The sequence below is a fragment of the Canis lupus genome, chromosome 17, assembly GCF_011100685.1.
Source record: "Canis lupus familiaris isolate Mischka breed German Shepherd chromosome 17, alternate assembly UU_Cfam_GSD_1.0, whole genome shotgun sequence".
Classification (NCBI taxonomy): domain Eukaryota; kingdom Metazoa; phylum Chordata; class Mammalia; order Carnivora; family Canidae; genus Canis; species Canis lupus.
The window spans coordinates 38,815,705-38,831,677 of record NC_049238.1 but is presented as its reverse complement, the minus strand read 5'-3'; positions in this window follow the sequence as shown (position 1 = coordinate 38,831,677).

The window sequence follows — 15,973 nt, the reverse complement described above, 5'->3', positions numbered from 1 at the left end:
GGGTATCGAGGCCCCGAGTTCACAGGACAAAGGTTGCGGAGTGTTGATATGTCCCTGTTCAAAGTTTACAGGTCTTCTCTTTTGTTACCCTCCCTGAGTGTGGCCACTGCCAGCAAGAGGAACACATATTAAATGAGTAATGTGGATGATGATGCATCGTCGGTTCTGTATTTAACCTCAGTGGAGCATACCCTTTCTGTCGAACTCTGTGCCAATCTTGAGGGAGAAAGGGGTCGCATAATTAAGCCAGAGGAGACTGGCTTCTATCAGCTACCTTGACAGGAAGGAAAAGACGTAGGAAATACAAGAGAAATATTAGCCATTTGTGCAAAGCTGTCAGATATCCTGAACTGGGGAGTAGGGTGGGGTGAGGGTAGTTTTAGGAAGAATGAAAGGAACACCTGGTGGCTCAGTGGTTGAGCATCTGCCTTGGGCTCAGGGTGTGATCCCTGCCCTAGGATCAAGTCCCACATAGGGCTCCTGTAGGGAGCCTGCTTCTCCCTCTGCCTGTGTTGTGTCTCTGCCTCTCTCTGTGTCTCTCATGAATAAATAAATAAAATCTTTAAAAAAAAAAAAAAAGGAAGAATGGAGGTGGGATCCTCTATCATGGAACAAATGAGAAATGGAAAGCAAAGAATGAACCCTGAGAATGTAGCCTCAGAATAGCATCCCTTTAAAATAAAGCACACAGAGGCATTTCAGTGACCAGCTAGTGGAGGAGGAATTAGGAGAGGATGGGCCCAGGGAGCAGCGAGAAAGAATCAGAGGAGGAGGTGTAGGAATGTACAACCAGCTCTCAACCTCTGCTCCTGTGTCTTAACTAGCTTCCATGGGGACTTTGTTTCCATGGCTGGCAGATCCTATGTGGGAGACTATTAAACAGTTCATTCTAACAAGGTTGTTTCTGAAATTTCAGAATCCTTAGGCATGTCAAAACGACCCCACTACTGGGCAGTATTGCTGTCCAAACCTTGACATATAAGGTGAACCCTCATCTCAAAGCAAGGTACTCACTAGGAAAGAGAGACTGATCCCAAATCAAATAATATAAAAGAGGAACAAGTGGGGAAAGTTGAACTGTGAGCTGAAGATGGAACCATCCAGGCCAGAGTTTCAAACTGGAAAAATACTAGAGTGTGGGAGGGACTCTAAAGAAGGAATTAAAGAACTCTTTTTGGCATTCCTTGTTCATTTTAACTGCCTCAGATCTCAACCCCCTTGCCTTGTTCCCTCCTGGTAAACTCTTAGAAAAGATAACAGCATTGATCAAAGAACAGCACAGGGTTGGTGGGATACAGTTGTACAGGCATTTACATCCTTTACCGTTAGGATGTACAGCCTTTCAGCAGTTTACAATAGGAGTTAGAAGGCCCCCTGAAATACATGCGCTTTGGCCCAGTAAGCTCACTTCAGAGAAGTTATCCTGAGGAAACAATTGGACATGTGCGCAGAGGTGTGTGTGCAGAGTTTTGTTGTTGCTGTAGAAAACGAATAAAAAATAGAAATAATAGAAAAAATAATTATTATTAATAATAAAAAGAACGAGCAACCCAAATATCTAATGGCAGATTAGTCAAATACAGTAACCCAAATGGTGAGTTACTAGGCAGCTCCTAAAAAGAACCGTATAGACAAATGGTTACAGACATAACACTATCTCCAAAATAGAGTGAGGGAGAAAAGCAGATCACTGAGAAGTTTGCATCATATGATCCTATTTTTTGTGTTAGTATTAGACAAAGGTAGAGATACATACACTAAAATGTAAACTGTGTTCATTTTTAGGTGATGGGATTTAGATAATTGAAATTTTTTATTTTGTATTATCTCTATTTCATTATTTTCTAAAATAAATCATGCACTGTTTTTTTATAATTTTAAGATATGTTTTAAAAAATAAAACGACCAACAGGACTGCTTCCTTGGTCTGGAGGTTTGCAGTAGGGATTCATCCTCTGAGAATCCAAGGGAGTGGTGAGCTATAATTCCATGAGGGTGATTACAGTTTCTATGATGCCTAACTGGTCAGACTAATTATAATTTCTGTTCAAAGACCAGTCTGACAAAAGGATTTTTTAAAATTATTCATTGGTTTCCATAATCTGTTTTTCTAACAGCTAGGTTATTACCTGAATTCTTGATTTTTGATTTTCAGATTCTGTATATTTGTGGGATGACTTAAGTTCTTATCATTTGATATTGTGGCAAGAGCATCGGAACCATCATTAGTGGGCCTGGTCCAGTGTGGCCAAGTATCTACTAGCTGTTGTTAGAAAGTCACAAGATCTATGTAAATCTCATCTTTATCATCTGCAAAATGGAATGGTATATTTACCCTGTGAAACAGTTGTAAGGATTAAATGAAGCAGTGAATTTATTTATTTATTTGTTTTTTAAAAAAGATTTTATTTACTTATTCGTGTGAGACACAGGCAGAGGGAGAAGCAGGCTCCGTGCCGGGAGCCCATCGTGCGACTCGATCCCAGGTCTCCAGGATCAGGCCTTGGGCTGAAGGCAGCGCTAAACCACTGAGCCACCCAGGCTGCCCAAAGCAGTGAATTTAAAAGGGCTTTGAAGCAGACATATGGCTTTATGTACGTTTATATGTATGTATTTTGCATTTATTCCTTTATTCAAGCAGTATTTATGAGCAAGTCACTGAGCTACTGAGAAATGGATGAAGTCAGGTAGGACCTTGTTGCCAGGTTATTTGAAGTCTAGTAGGGGAAACTTTCCCAAATCACATATTTTTTAAACAAAAATAAAGAAAAATATAGGCCTCTTGTAGACCCAATAGCACAAATACAAGAAAAATACAGATATGAGTTCTGTAAAGCAATATAAAGTGCAGACTCTATGTAAAAGGTACAAATGAAAATATAGGAAAAAAAATAGAAGTAAGTTCCTGCCTTTAAGGGTTTCAGTTCAATATATTTCATCATTTTTTTTCTTTTATAACTTTCATTTGTCTTTATTGAAATTCAATTTGCCAGCATATAGTAAAACACCCAGTGCTAATCCAATCAAGTGCCCTCCTCAGTACCCAGTTACCGCAAACTTTCATTTATTTTTAAAAATTTTGTGTCTGGGTATAGTTGACTCACAATGTTACATTAGTTTCAGGTAGGCAACATAGTCATCCAGCTTCTTTATATGCTATGCTCACCACAAGTGTAGCTACCATCTGTTACCATATAACACTATACTATCATTGACTATATTCCCTATGTTGTGCCTTTTATTATTGTGATTTCATTCCATAACTGGAAGCCTGCTTGTATTTAATTTAAAATGAATTAATTTTAGAGAAAAGAAAATCAAAGTCTTTAGCTGAGCTGGATGACATGTGGTTATTTTATTTAGGATCCAAAGAGTTCTCTCTTTTTATTTTTTTTTCTCTTTTCATTTTATTTTTATCAAAGTATTACCTATACATAGTTTAAAAAGTCAAATAACAACAACAAAAAAGTCAAATAACACTTGAAGGTGTGTGTACCTGGGTGACTCAGTCAATTAAGCATCTGCCTTCAGCTCAGGTCATCATCCCAGGGTCCTGGGATTGAGCTCTGTATCTTGCTCCCTGCTCCAGCAGGGAGAGAACCAGCAGGGAGTCTGGTTCTCTCTCTCCATCTGCTTCTCCCTCAGCTCATGCTGTCTCTTAAATAAATAAATAAAAATTTTAAAACAAAGCAAAACAAAACCAAAAGAACACTTCAAGGCTTTATGCAAATCGGAACAATTTTGAGAGTGAAAGGGACGATGGCAATAAAATTATACCAGACTAACAAGGATAAGATGGGACCATCCCAACAAACTCTGTTTATGAAAAACAGATCCCCCGCTTCTCCCTACCCACTTTGACAAAACTACCACTTCTCAAAGAAAACTACCTTCAATTCTTTGAAGCATTTTTCTCATGTTGTCTTTGTATTTCCAAATTAGAATTTTCTATTGCTTTTCTTGATATTTTCATTTTTTTTACATTATCTATTGATTTCTTACTACAGAAAATGAGGAATGATTTATACCCTCTACTCACACACCATTTCCCTCCCTCATTTCCAAAGTGATTATATTCTCTATTTATTTTTACATTAATGTAACCACATAATCTTGTTGATGGCTGAATCACATCATTTGTATTTCCTTTTTTGTGCACTCATTCATTTTCCTGGAGTTAATAATTAACTCAGATTTTGGTTGGTTCTATCTTCGATAGGCCTGTCCATTTATTCATCCTCAAATTCTTTCTCTGAACTATAAAACTACTCAAATGGTTAATGTATCAATTCCATATTTTACTGGAAATGAATTCTCTGTCCATCCTCTTCTAAGCTAGAAGGAAGCTAGGCTCCTTTCCAGACCACAATGAGCTTCATCCCAGGACTTCCCTATCACAACTCTTCTATGTTGGATTCTGTTTTCTTGATTCCATGGTTGCATGTTTGTTCTTTCACTTCCTTCTTGTTTGCATGGAACACATCTCATCCTGCAGTGACTTATTTAAAAAGTGTACATCGAGATAAACTTCAGAGACCTTATACATCTGAAATTCCTTTACTCTGTTTTCAAACTTTTGTTTTTCCAAATTTAGAGAAGTCTTGCAAGAATATTAACAAAACCTCCTTTATGCCATTCACCAATTAATGTTTTCACCATGTTAGCTTTACATATCTTTTCTCTATTTTGTACATGCATTTTTTTTCTTGAGCCATTTAAGAGTTAGTTGTAGTTACCTACCCACCCCCCTTTTTAACCCTTCATGTTTAAATGATAGTTTGGCTAAGTATAGAATTCTAAATTGGAAACCCCTTCCCCTAAAAATTTTGAAAGCATTGATCCATTACCTTTTGGCTTCTGTTGTGACTTGTTTTTTCACTCTGTAAGCTCTCAACTCTTCTTTTCATCTATGGTATTCTGAACTTTTATGACAATGTGCCTGAGTGCAGTCTCCTTTCCTTCATTGTGTTGAGTGTCCAGTGGGGCCCTTTTAACACGGCAACTTGTGACCTTCAGCTCTGGGAGATTCTCTGATAATTTCCTTTGTCCACTCACTTTTCTGGACCTCTTGTTAATGAGATGTTGAAACTCTTACATTGATCCTATAATTTTATTCTCTTCTTTCTCCAGTTTTCCTCTTTTTGCCTTTTGTTCTAGGAGTTTTTTTCAACTTCATTTTTCATCCCTTTTGCTGAATTGTTAATTTTGTCTATCCTATTTTTAATTTTCAAAAGCTCTTTCATGTCACAGGGATGTGCCTTTTCTGTAACATTCTATTCTTTTTGTTTTACGCATGCAATACATTCTCATCTCTCTCTGAAGATATTAATTAATAGCAATTTTCCCCATAAGTTTTCTTTTGCTCTTTGCATTGCCTCTTAGATCTGGGCTCATTTTCAATTTATTTATTTTGGACTTAGTCTTTCACGTAAGAGGCTGTCTTTAATTACTTAGTAAACCCTGGCTCTCTCATTGTTCATAGGTTCATAAATGTAAGGTACTGAAAAGTTCTCTGAGAGTAAGAGGGGCTCACTGAAAGGTACATGGTCCAGACACAGCCATTTCACTAAGAGGATCTATACATTTTTCTCCCTGGCTGTTTGCTTTCTTCAGAGAGGAATCCTGCCTGGAAAGTTCAAGCACGGTTATCAGCATCCTGGGACCGAGTCAGAGAAGGAGGATGGGAATATCAAATCTCAGCCATTAGGATTCCTCATCTCTGTCACATAACCACAATAGGAATTTCTAAGCCCAGAACCAATCTGTTCATTTCAGAGGACAAACTTCCCATCTTCCTCTGGGGTCAGAGAGGGGCAAGTGCCTGGCTGTACAGGGTAAAACTGTATCTCATGAAACTTTTTGCAAATCCTCCAGCCATCTTAGGCTTCCAGAGTGTCATGCTTCCAATTCCTGAAACTTTGCTGGATTCTGTGGCACCAACTGTTTAGTGTAGTAGAGGTCGTGACATAGGTCCCCTAAACCATGACCTCTGACCAGCAGTCTAGACAGAGAACAGTGTTTAGCCTTTCTTGCAATTAGGTTTGGTGAATGACTGAATTGAGACCAGTGGAAGGCAAGTGGTGATGCATACCTCTTTCAACCCTGGCCCTTATAAACAGCCTCTAGCCCTCTTTAGATTAGGTAGCCAGGGAGAGGTGACCCAGAGAATAGCCCTGAGACCTTTGCCCCATCATAGGTTCTGGAGACCCTTGGATTTGCTCTTATCTTCAGTTTCTATTTTTTGTCTATACATCTCTAAATCCAAGACACTGATCAGTTCCACTGAGCCAAAGGAGCAAGAGTGTGACCTGCAAGGACCTCAGTATGGTAGATAGGGAGCAAAGGAAAGGGGATACCAACATTTGCCACTTTGCTTTCTGGTGAGGACAAGGAGAGTGGCCTAGGAAAAGCCACATTTTCTTTGCTTTGATCTCTAACCCCATTATAGAGAACATATTTTGGTAAAGAAAATAAAGGGGAGGGGAATGGTTAGCAATGGTTAAAAAAATAAAGGCTAGAAATCTAAGTCCCATGTGGTTAGGTTAGGTGTTTATCATTCTATGTCTGACTGATACACCCTGCTAAACACAGATTCGAGGCAGGTAAGGGAGCCATTTTAAGTCTGTTTCCAGCATTTAAATATATTTGGTATTTCCTATTTCAGCACATAAATTTTAATTTCATTCATAAGTAATAATAAAATGATGATATAAGTAGCTCTTGACTTAGATCAGCACATCCTTGAGCTATGTCTTCTAGGAGCTCTTTGGTCTGTTATGATGATGCCAAGCAGTACATACATCCCACCCCTGAAGCTACTGAACCGTGGCCTTCCCCCTCTGTACCCATAGCAAACAATTCTGAAACAGCCAAACAAAGATAACTGAAATGATCTATTTCTTTATTACCAGACCAATTGATTCACATCTGAAAGCTTACTATTGGACAGTGTACAATTTTTTTAAAGATTTTATTTATTTATTTATTCATAAGAGACACAGAGAGAGAGGCAGAGAGATAGGCAGAGGGAGAAGCAGGCTCCATGCAGGGAGCTCAATGTGGAACTCTATCCCAGGACCCTGGGATCACTACCTAAGCCAAAGGCACCCACTCAACCACTGAGCCACCCAGGCATCCCTGGACAGTGTACTATTATATACTTTTTAGCTGATTTGAATATGGCATTTATGTTCATTAAAAGAGAATAGTGAAGATTAAGGCCTTAGGCATGTAGCTACTACATTGTTTCCATGACAAAAGCAGTTTCCCAAGTGCCTTCTAGAGGAATGTCCCCTGCTGTGATTGTGAGAACTGTAAGGCCAGCCCTTTCTGTGTGGAGATGACCTTATTGTCCATCACCACAGTATTGGTATCAAGTTGTGTTTTCTAGTGCATTAAGGCCTTTATTTGGTGGAATAAAAGATGTCCCGAAGCAATATTCAGAGACCTAGTTTCCATGAGCTGGAATCTTCAAAAAGAGGGACCTCTTGTCACCAGAGAGCTACCTGCAGGAAATGGCTTTCAATAAAGCTGAAATGAATGCACCCTGGAGGAGCGCAGCTTTGTACACTGCCATCCACGTGATAAACAGCCCTTCTCTGCTGGAGGGCCAGCCAGCTAGCCAGAGTCACCAGTGCTCTCATCTTCCAACCCAGGAACAGCAAGCAGTACGACTCTGTGTATACACACTCGGAAGACAAAGGTAAATAAGGGTGGAGTAAGCAAATAGAACGTCACCTTTTCTCCTGGACTAAATTGCTCCTCCTCTGATCACCCGAAGCTGCAATGACACATGGCACAGCAGGGACAGCTACATAATTTTCCCCTCCCGGTACAAAATGAAAATGTGTGCCCCTTGTTCAAAATGCAAGAAAAAAAAGTGCTGTTAAAAGGTACTATAGTAGGGCACCAGTACTATAGTGGATGGCCCAGTCAGTTAAGCATCTGGTTCATGATTTGAGCTCAGGTCATGATCTCAGCATCATGGGATCAAGTCCCCCTTCTGGCTCTATGCTTAGCAAGGAGTCTGCTTGAGGATCCTCTCTCCCTCTCCCTTTGCCCCTCATCCCCCCCACCCCCACAATGGGGGAGTGGTGGCTCTCTCTCTCAAAGAAGTTTTTTTTTTTTTTTTTTTTCAAAAAAGTATTATACAAAGTTTTTCCTTTCTTTTCTTGATCTGTCATGGTGTTTTTAATTGCCATTTAATGTAACTCTCCCTTGATCAGGGGATACTCGCAGGGTAGGTGCAGGTCCTCACAGGCACTCCCTCCCTCCAGCCACAGACTCTGAGGCAGACAGTGGGCCCAGAAAAGATTGCAGCTCAATGCCACGACTTGCTCGGTACCTGGACTGGAAGTAGGCAAGAGGCCTGTACCCTGCGAGTTGCCCTCCAAACAGTTGTGGTGCTGTAGCGTTGGGTAAAGATGCTGCCAAGCCTTGCCGCAAAGCACCCCAGGTGAACCTGCCCAACCTCAATCCTCCCTGGGCCTGAGCCCAAGGACCCACTGGGTGCAGAGGGCCACAGTAGAACATGGACACTCCTTATACCCCTTCCACACCGTGGAAACAGCTTGGTTGCCATCCCTTCACAAGGGAATAGGTGACCTGGAAAGGGGGTTGAGGAGAGGGAGAGGGTGGGCAGGGCCCCAGGCATCAGGTGAAGAAAGCAGACTGTCAAGGAGATGGGGAGCTGACTGCCAGGAGGTGGGGAGCTGACAGCAGGCAGACTGCGTGTGAGCTGAAGGCTCCAAGGTCTTGGCACATGCTCTGATGTTCATCAGATTTCACTTGCAAAACACAAATTCAAAGGAAAAATTACTTAGAATTTAAAGACGACAACTGGAGGGCATTATACTCCAAGTGTTCAGAGTCCTTCTGCACTTGGGGTACTATGCAACTGCTCTGTTCACATACCCATGAAGCCAATTGTGTGGGACAGACTTAACTGAACTCAGTGAAGGTCCAGAAAATTCTACATTTTTTTTTATCACATTTGTGGCATTTCTCATAGGCTGTCTGTACGTAGTTTTATTTCTGTACATAAACTGCTTCCCTTCCTGGATGCCATCTGCAAGGCTTAGCTTACCAGCTCTTTTCTGGCACGTTACAGCCCCTCTCTAAGACTTATCTGTTAAATAGATATAATAACAGTAGTCTCATAAGATTGTTGTGACTAGTTAGTGAAGCCAAGCTTATAAGGCACTAAGCCCAGTGACTGTCACATGTTTTATACAAATGGACATACACACACATGTTTACTCACATACATTGATACCCATACATCTTTGCTGTAACAGTATCAGAGTATCTAAAAGGTGTTTAATAAGTCTATCTTTTTTTTTTTTTTTGGATAAAAGAACACAGTATAACATGTTCTTAAATGTCAGTCTGGCTAATGGATGCTTTTGGTGAAATGCAAAGTAAATATAACTGTCTTATTAGCAACACACTCTAACTGGCTGAGCTAACTGGCAGCCTGGCTAACTTTATTATTTAAAAGAGAAACCAGAAAGCATTTTTCAAAAATTCAAACAAGTTACAGTAGAATACTTTAGAAAGTAAGCTAAATTGAATAAAGGACATGGAAAAAATGAAGAAAGTTCTGAAAATTTTGATAAGTACAATTTCAGAATGAAAATTGGGCTTGTATGAAAAGATGAAAGAAATTGGAATTGGTTAGCATAGAGAAGAGAAGGGTGAGAGAAAAAAGCAATATTGTTTTCAATTAAAAGTGCTTATTTTGTTACTAAAGTGGTATGTGGTTATTATACAAAACTTAGGAGATGTGTATTAGGGGAAAGAAGAAAACTGAAAATATGCCCAATCCCATTACTCTCACACAATGAACAAGTTTGTACTAATTGATTATCCTACTGTGAATATAGGTTGGATAGCCTAGATAATACTGGACATTTTCATTTTAAAATTATTTTCCAATTTTACACCTGAAGTGGCATCTAATTTCTATTTTGGCTTAATTACTTCTTTTGAGTAAGCAATTACTTCTTTATCTCTTATGCTTATTGTTCATATACATATTTTTTATTTTGTGAATTACCTGTACCCTTAGACCATTTTTAATTGGGATGTTTATCTTTTAAAAAACTAGAAATATTTAAAGGTACATATAAAAAGTACAGAAGATAGTACAGCAGACACAGCATTTCAATGTGTTTTTGAGAAAGAAGGCCTGCTAAGTTGAAGTAGGGGTTGTATTAACACAATCTGCCATGTTGTTGAAAAATAAGTAAAATGTTTTTTTTGCATACTGACGTACAAGAGTTTTTAGTATGTTAAGAATGTTAACCTTTTTTTCTATGCCATAGAACAGTTTTTAGTACATTAAGGATGTTAATCTTTTTCTATGCCATAGAGCTTTTTAGTATGTCTGACCAGTTCATCAAAGTGACTGATAAGAACAGAACAAAATGAAATTAGTTTAAATCAAAAAAAAATTTGGGGAGGCACCTGGGTGGCTAGTGGTTAAACGTCTGCCTTTGGCTCAGGTAGTGATCCTGGGGTTCTCCCTGTGAGGAGCCTGCTTCTCCCCCTGCCTATGTCTCTGCCTCCTTCTCTGTGCCCCTTATGAATAAATAAATAAAATCTTAAAAAAAATTTTTTTTTAGTTGACATGAGAAACAAGTTCTTAACTATGAAGAGAATAAATGCAAGAAAAGGAATTTGTCATTTTGGAATCTCTGAGGCTCCATCTCTCTTCTAGGATTTACATTACACTTAATCTGCTAGGAAACAGAAGCTAGACCAAATGGTTGTTCATGTTTTCTCCTAGTTCTATTTATTTGCTTAGATTCTAAGAAACACTAATTTCAGAATTATTAGTAAAAGGTCTGGGTTACTTGGCCAATTTGATTTAAATTGTGTTCCGCACCATTATAAACAAACCAGCTGAAGCTTTGCAAGACTTTTGTGTAAGGACTCCTAAGTTTACTATTGTTTGGTGTTTCTGCAAATGAATGTGAATTCTATTATGTAGCAACTGGGACAAGTGTTCTATTTATAAAAAACCAATGCTCACTTAGGGAGCACATACACTGTTTATGAAAAAACAAAACAAAAAACAACCATTATGCTTACTGCTGAGTATGGTAGTCATTAGGAATATACACAAATAGTCAACTCTTTTTTTCCAGACACGTGGTAAGAATACACTTTCTTGGCCTTAGGAATGGACATATGACTTTCACTGGCCAGTGAAACATGGCAGGAAGTGACATTTTCCTTTCTGGACCAAGTTTGTTTTTTTTTTTTTTTTTTTTTTTTTTAAGATTTTATTTATTTATTTGAGAGAGAGAAAAAGAGAGAGAGCATGACCCGGGGGAGAGGCAGATGGAGAGGGAGAGTTAGACTCCCCACTAAGCAGGAGCACGATGTGGGGCTCAATCCCAGGATCCTGGGATCATGAGCTGAACCAAAGGCAGACACTTGATTGACTGACTGAACCACTTCAGGTGCCCCTCTGGGCCCAAGTTAAAAAAAAAAAAGATTTTATATATAGCATTATTATATGTTAGGTATACTCAAAAAGGTATAATTTTATTATTTTTTATTTTTTTTAAAAAGGTATAATTTTATACACAGATAAAGTTTATTCATATACATTTTTAATAAAGTTTATAGAGTTTATAATAAACTACCTGTTTAAAATGCATAATTTTCATACATTTATACACCTATAAAATCATCACTACAATCATAAGTGAAGATATCTATCATCTCCTAAAGTTCTTGCTTATACGTTGTCCCCTATCTCCCACCTCTTTGTCCCCTATCTCCAAGCAGCCACCAATCTCTTTTCTGTCACTGTAGATTATTTTTAAATTTTCTATAGTTTAATCATATAATATGTACATTTCCTTGGCTGGCTTCTTTCACTCTGCATGATGATTTTAAGATTCATGTATGTTGTAATATGTAGCAATAGTTCGTTCTTTTTTATTTTTGAGTAGTATTCCATTTTATGGATATGTCATTGTTTGTTTACCTATTCACCTACTGATAAGTAGATGAGCTGTTTCAAGATTTTGGTTATTACAAATAAACCTTCTGTAAACATTTGTGTGTGAGTCTTTGGCCATAAATTTATTTTTTCTCTTGAGTAAATACCTATGAATGGATTGGGCAGATTATACGGTCATTGTATGTTCAACTTCTTAAGAAACTGCCAAATTGTCTTCCAGAGTGGGTGTAACATTGACATTGTTACCAGACCTTCACAAGAGTTCAGCTCCTCCAGATTCCCAAACTTGGTATGGTAAGCTTTTTGAATTTTAGCCGTTGTAATAGCTATGTATTATTATCTCATTATGGTTTTTTATTATTAAATTCATTTTTTAAAATATTTATTTATTTATTTATTTATTTATTTATTTATTTATTTATTCATGAGAGACATAGAGAGGCAGAGACATAGGCAGAGGGAAAAGCAGACTCCTTGAGGGGAGCCTGATGTGGGACTCAATCCGGGGACTCTGGGATCATGCCCTGAGTCAAAGGCAGATACTCAACCACTGAGCCACCCAGGCGTCCCATGTTTTTTTTTAATTTTTTTATTTTTTATTATAGTTTTGAATTGCATTTCCCTAATGACTAATGACAATGAACATCTTTTTCTTATGTTTATTTGCTGTCTATATATCTTAAATTGTCTGCACAACTGTTTCACTCAGGTTTTTTTAATTGGTTTGCTTATCTTACTGTTGAGTTTTGAGAATATATATTCTGGAAACAAATCTTTTATCAGATGTAGATTTTCCCCCAGTATATGTCTTGTCAATATTAGTATAAGAGTCTCTTTTAAACAGTAGAAGTTATTAATTTAACCAAATCCAATAAATCACTTTGTTTTTTCATGAATTATGCTTTTGATGTTGTATCTAAGAAATCCTTACCTAACCCAAGGTCACAAAGATTTGCTCATATTTTCTTTCACAAGTTTCACAGGTTTATATTTTTACGTTTCAGTCTATGACCCATTTTGAGTTAAATTTTGCATATGGTGTGAGATACGGATCTAAGTTCCTACTTTGCATATGTATATATACTTGTTCCTGCACAATTTGTTCACCATTGCATTATCATTGCACCTTTGTCAAAATCAGTTGTTCAGGTATATGTTTAGGTTTATTTCTGGACTTTCTATTTTGTTCCATTGATTTATTTTTCTAAATTTATGTTAATACTGCACTGCTTTTATTAGTGTAACTTTATAATAATTCTTTTTAAAAATATTTATTTATTTATTTGAGAGAGACAGTGTGTGAGGGAGCACCGGGTAGAAGGGAGGAGGGAGAGAGAGAGAGAAGCAGACTCCCTGCTAAGCACAGAGCCCAACGTGGGGCCTCAATCCTGTGACCATGAGATCATGACCTGAGCTGAAACCGGGAGTTGCATACTTAACTGACTGAGCCACACAGGTGCCCCCATATTAACTCTTGAAATCAGGTACTGTTATACCTCCAAATTTGTTTGTCTTTTTCAGAGTGGTTTGGCTATTCTAGATACTTTGCATTTCTGTAAGAATTTTAGAATCAGCTGGTCAACTGCAAAAAAATCCAACTGGGAGTTTGATTGGCATTGTATTAAACCTATAAATACATTTGAAGATAGTTGACATTTTTATGATAGTCAGTTTTTTGATCCATGAATGAATTATACCCTTCCCTTTATTTAGATTTTCTTTAATTTCTTTCAGACATATTTTGTAGTTTTAGTGTGCAAGTCTTTCACCTCTTTGTCAAGTTTATCTCTGAGTAGATTGTATTTTTATGTTATTATAAAAGTTTCTGAATATTTGTTGCCAGCAGAGAAATGGAATTGATTTTTGTATTGATCTTGTAACCTACAACCTTACTGATCCGTTATTAGTTATTTTTAAAAAGATTTTTATTTATTCATTTGACAGAGAGGGAGAGAACACAAGCAAGGGGAGCAGCAGGCAGAGGGAGAGGGAGAAGCAGGCTTCCCACTGAGCAGGGAGCCTGATGCAGGGCTCAAGCCCAGGATCTGGGATCATCATCTGAGAGGAAGGTAGATGCTTAACCAACTGAGCCACCCAAGTGCCGCTCAGCTACTAGTTCTAATAGCTTTTAAAAAAATTCCATCATATTTTCTACATAAACGATCATGTCACCTACAAACAAAAATGGTTTGAATTCTTCCTTTTCAATCTGAATGCTTTTTATTTCTTTTTCTTTCCTGATTGCACTGGCTAGAACCAGTAGTACCGTGTAGAATTAAAGCAATAATAGCAGACATTCTTTCTGGTTCCTGATCTTATGGGGGGAGTATTTAGGTTTTAACCATCAAGTATGATGGTAGCTGTAGATTTCTTTAGATGACCTTTATGAAGTTGAAGAAATTCCCTTTTAATTTTAGATTACTGAGAGTATTTATCAGGAATGAATGTTAAATTTTGTTAAGTACTTTTGGACATTTATTTAGATAAGCACATGATTTTTATTTTTAATTTGTATGCTGAAGTATATTGATTGATCTTCAAATGTTAAACCAGTCTTTCATTCCAGAGATAAATTTCATCTAGTCACCTGATATTTTTATCCCTTTAATATAGTGTTAAAAACATATATAGTGTTGAATTCAATTTGCTATACATTTTATATGGAATTTTTGCTCATGAAGGATTTTGGCTTATAGTGTTCTTTTCTTGTAATATCTTTGTCTTGTTTCATTTTTAAAGGTACTACCTTATCTTGGCCTCCTAGGTTGAGTTGGGAATTATTCTCTTCTCTTTGTTATTTTTGGAAGAGTTCGTGTAGAATCAGCATTATTTCTTCTTTAAATGTTTGATAGAATTTACTCATGAAGTCATCTCAGCCTAGAATTTCTTTGGAGAAGGTTTTGAATTATCCCCATTTTCCTAAATAGATATAAGGAATATAGATATAGGCATTTATCTCTTTTTGAGTGAGCTTTGATAATTTTTGTAATTCAAGTAAACTGTTTATTTTATCCAAGTTGTCAAATTTATTGACATATAGTTGCTTATAATAATCCTTATTGTTCTTACATATAGAATCTGAAGTGCTGTCACCTATCTGCTCTTTTATTTGTCATGTGTGTATTCTTTCTTTTTTCTCTTATAAGTCTCATAGTGTTTTATTTTTATTGACTTTCTCAAAGAAGCAGCTTTTGGTTCTATTGATTTCTCTATTGTTTCCTACTTAATGATTTATATTTTGATATTTATTATTTTCTTTTTTGTGCTTACTTTTGGTTTAATTTGCTGTGTGTGCATGTGTGTGGGTATCTTAAGGTTATTGATTTTAAACCTTTCTTCTATTCTAATACAAGTGTTTGATACTATAAATTTCCCCCTCAAAACTATCTCAGTAGCATCCTATAAATTCTCACTTGTTATGTTTTTATTTTTATCAGTTCAAAATATGTTTTAATTACTCCTTTAATTCTTTCTTTCACCTATGTGTTATTTAGAAGTGTGTTATTTAGTTTCCAAATATTTGGAGGTCTCTCTAATAAAAATTTGTTATTGATATCTAATAATTAACAATAATTATAATAATTAATAACTCCATTATGATCAAAGAACATACTGTGTAGGACTTGTGAATTGTAATAGGAAAATTATAGCTTAATATAACCAAAGAGAAATTCTTATTTCTTGGGAAGCCCTCTCAGCCAACTAAAGGTGCTATAATCATTTAGTTCTCAGTTTAATTCAAGTTGACAAATGTTTGTTGAATAGTGATTATATATGTTAAAGCTCTGGGTAGTGCACAGGCTACAGAAATAAAAGAAAGCAGAGCACTTGATCTCAAGAAACTTACAATTTAGACATAAACTACTGATAGTAGGAAAAACATGGTAAAATCCCAATGTGGATTAAACAAACAACAGAAAGGATTCAAAGAAGAAAAGAAACAGGAAAGGCTTCACATAGAAGGTGGCACTTTAGAAGGATCTTGACAAAAAGGTT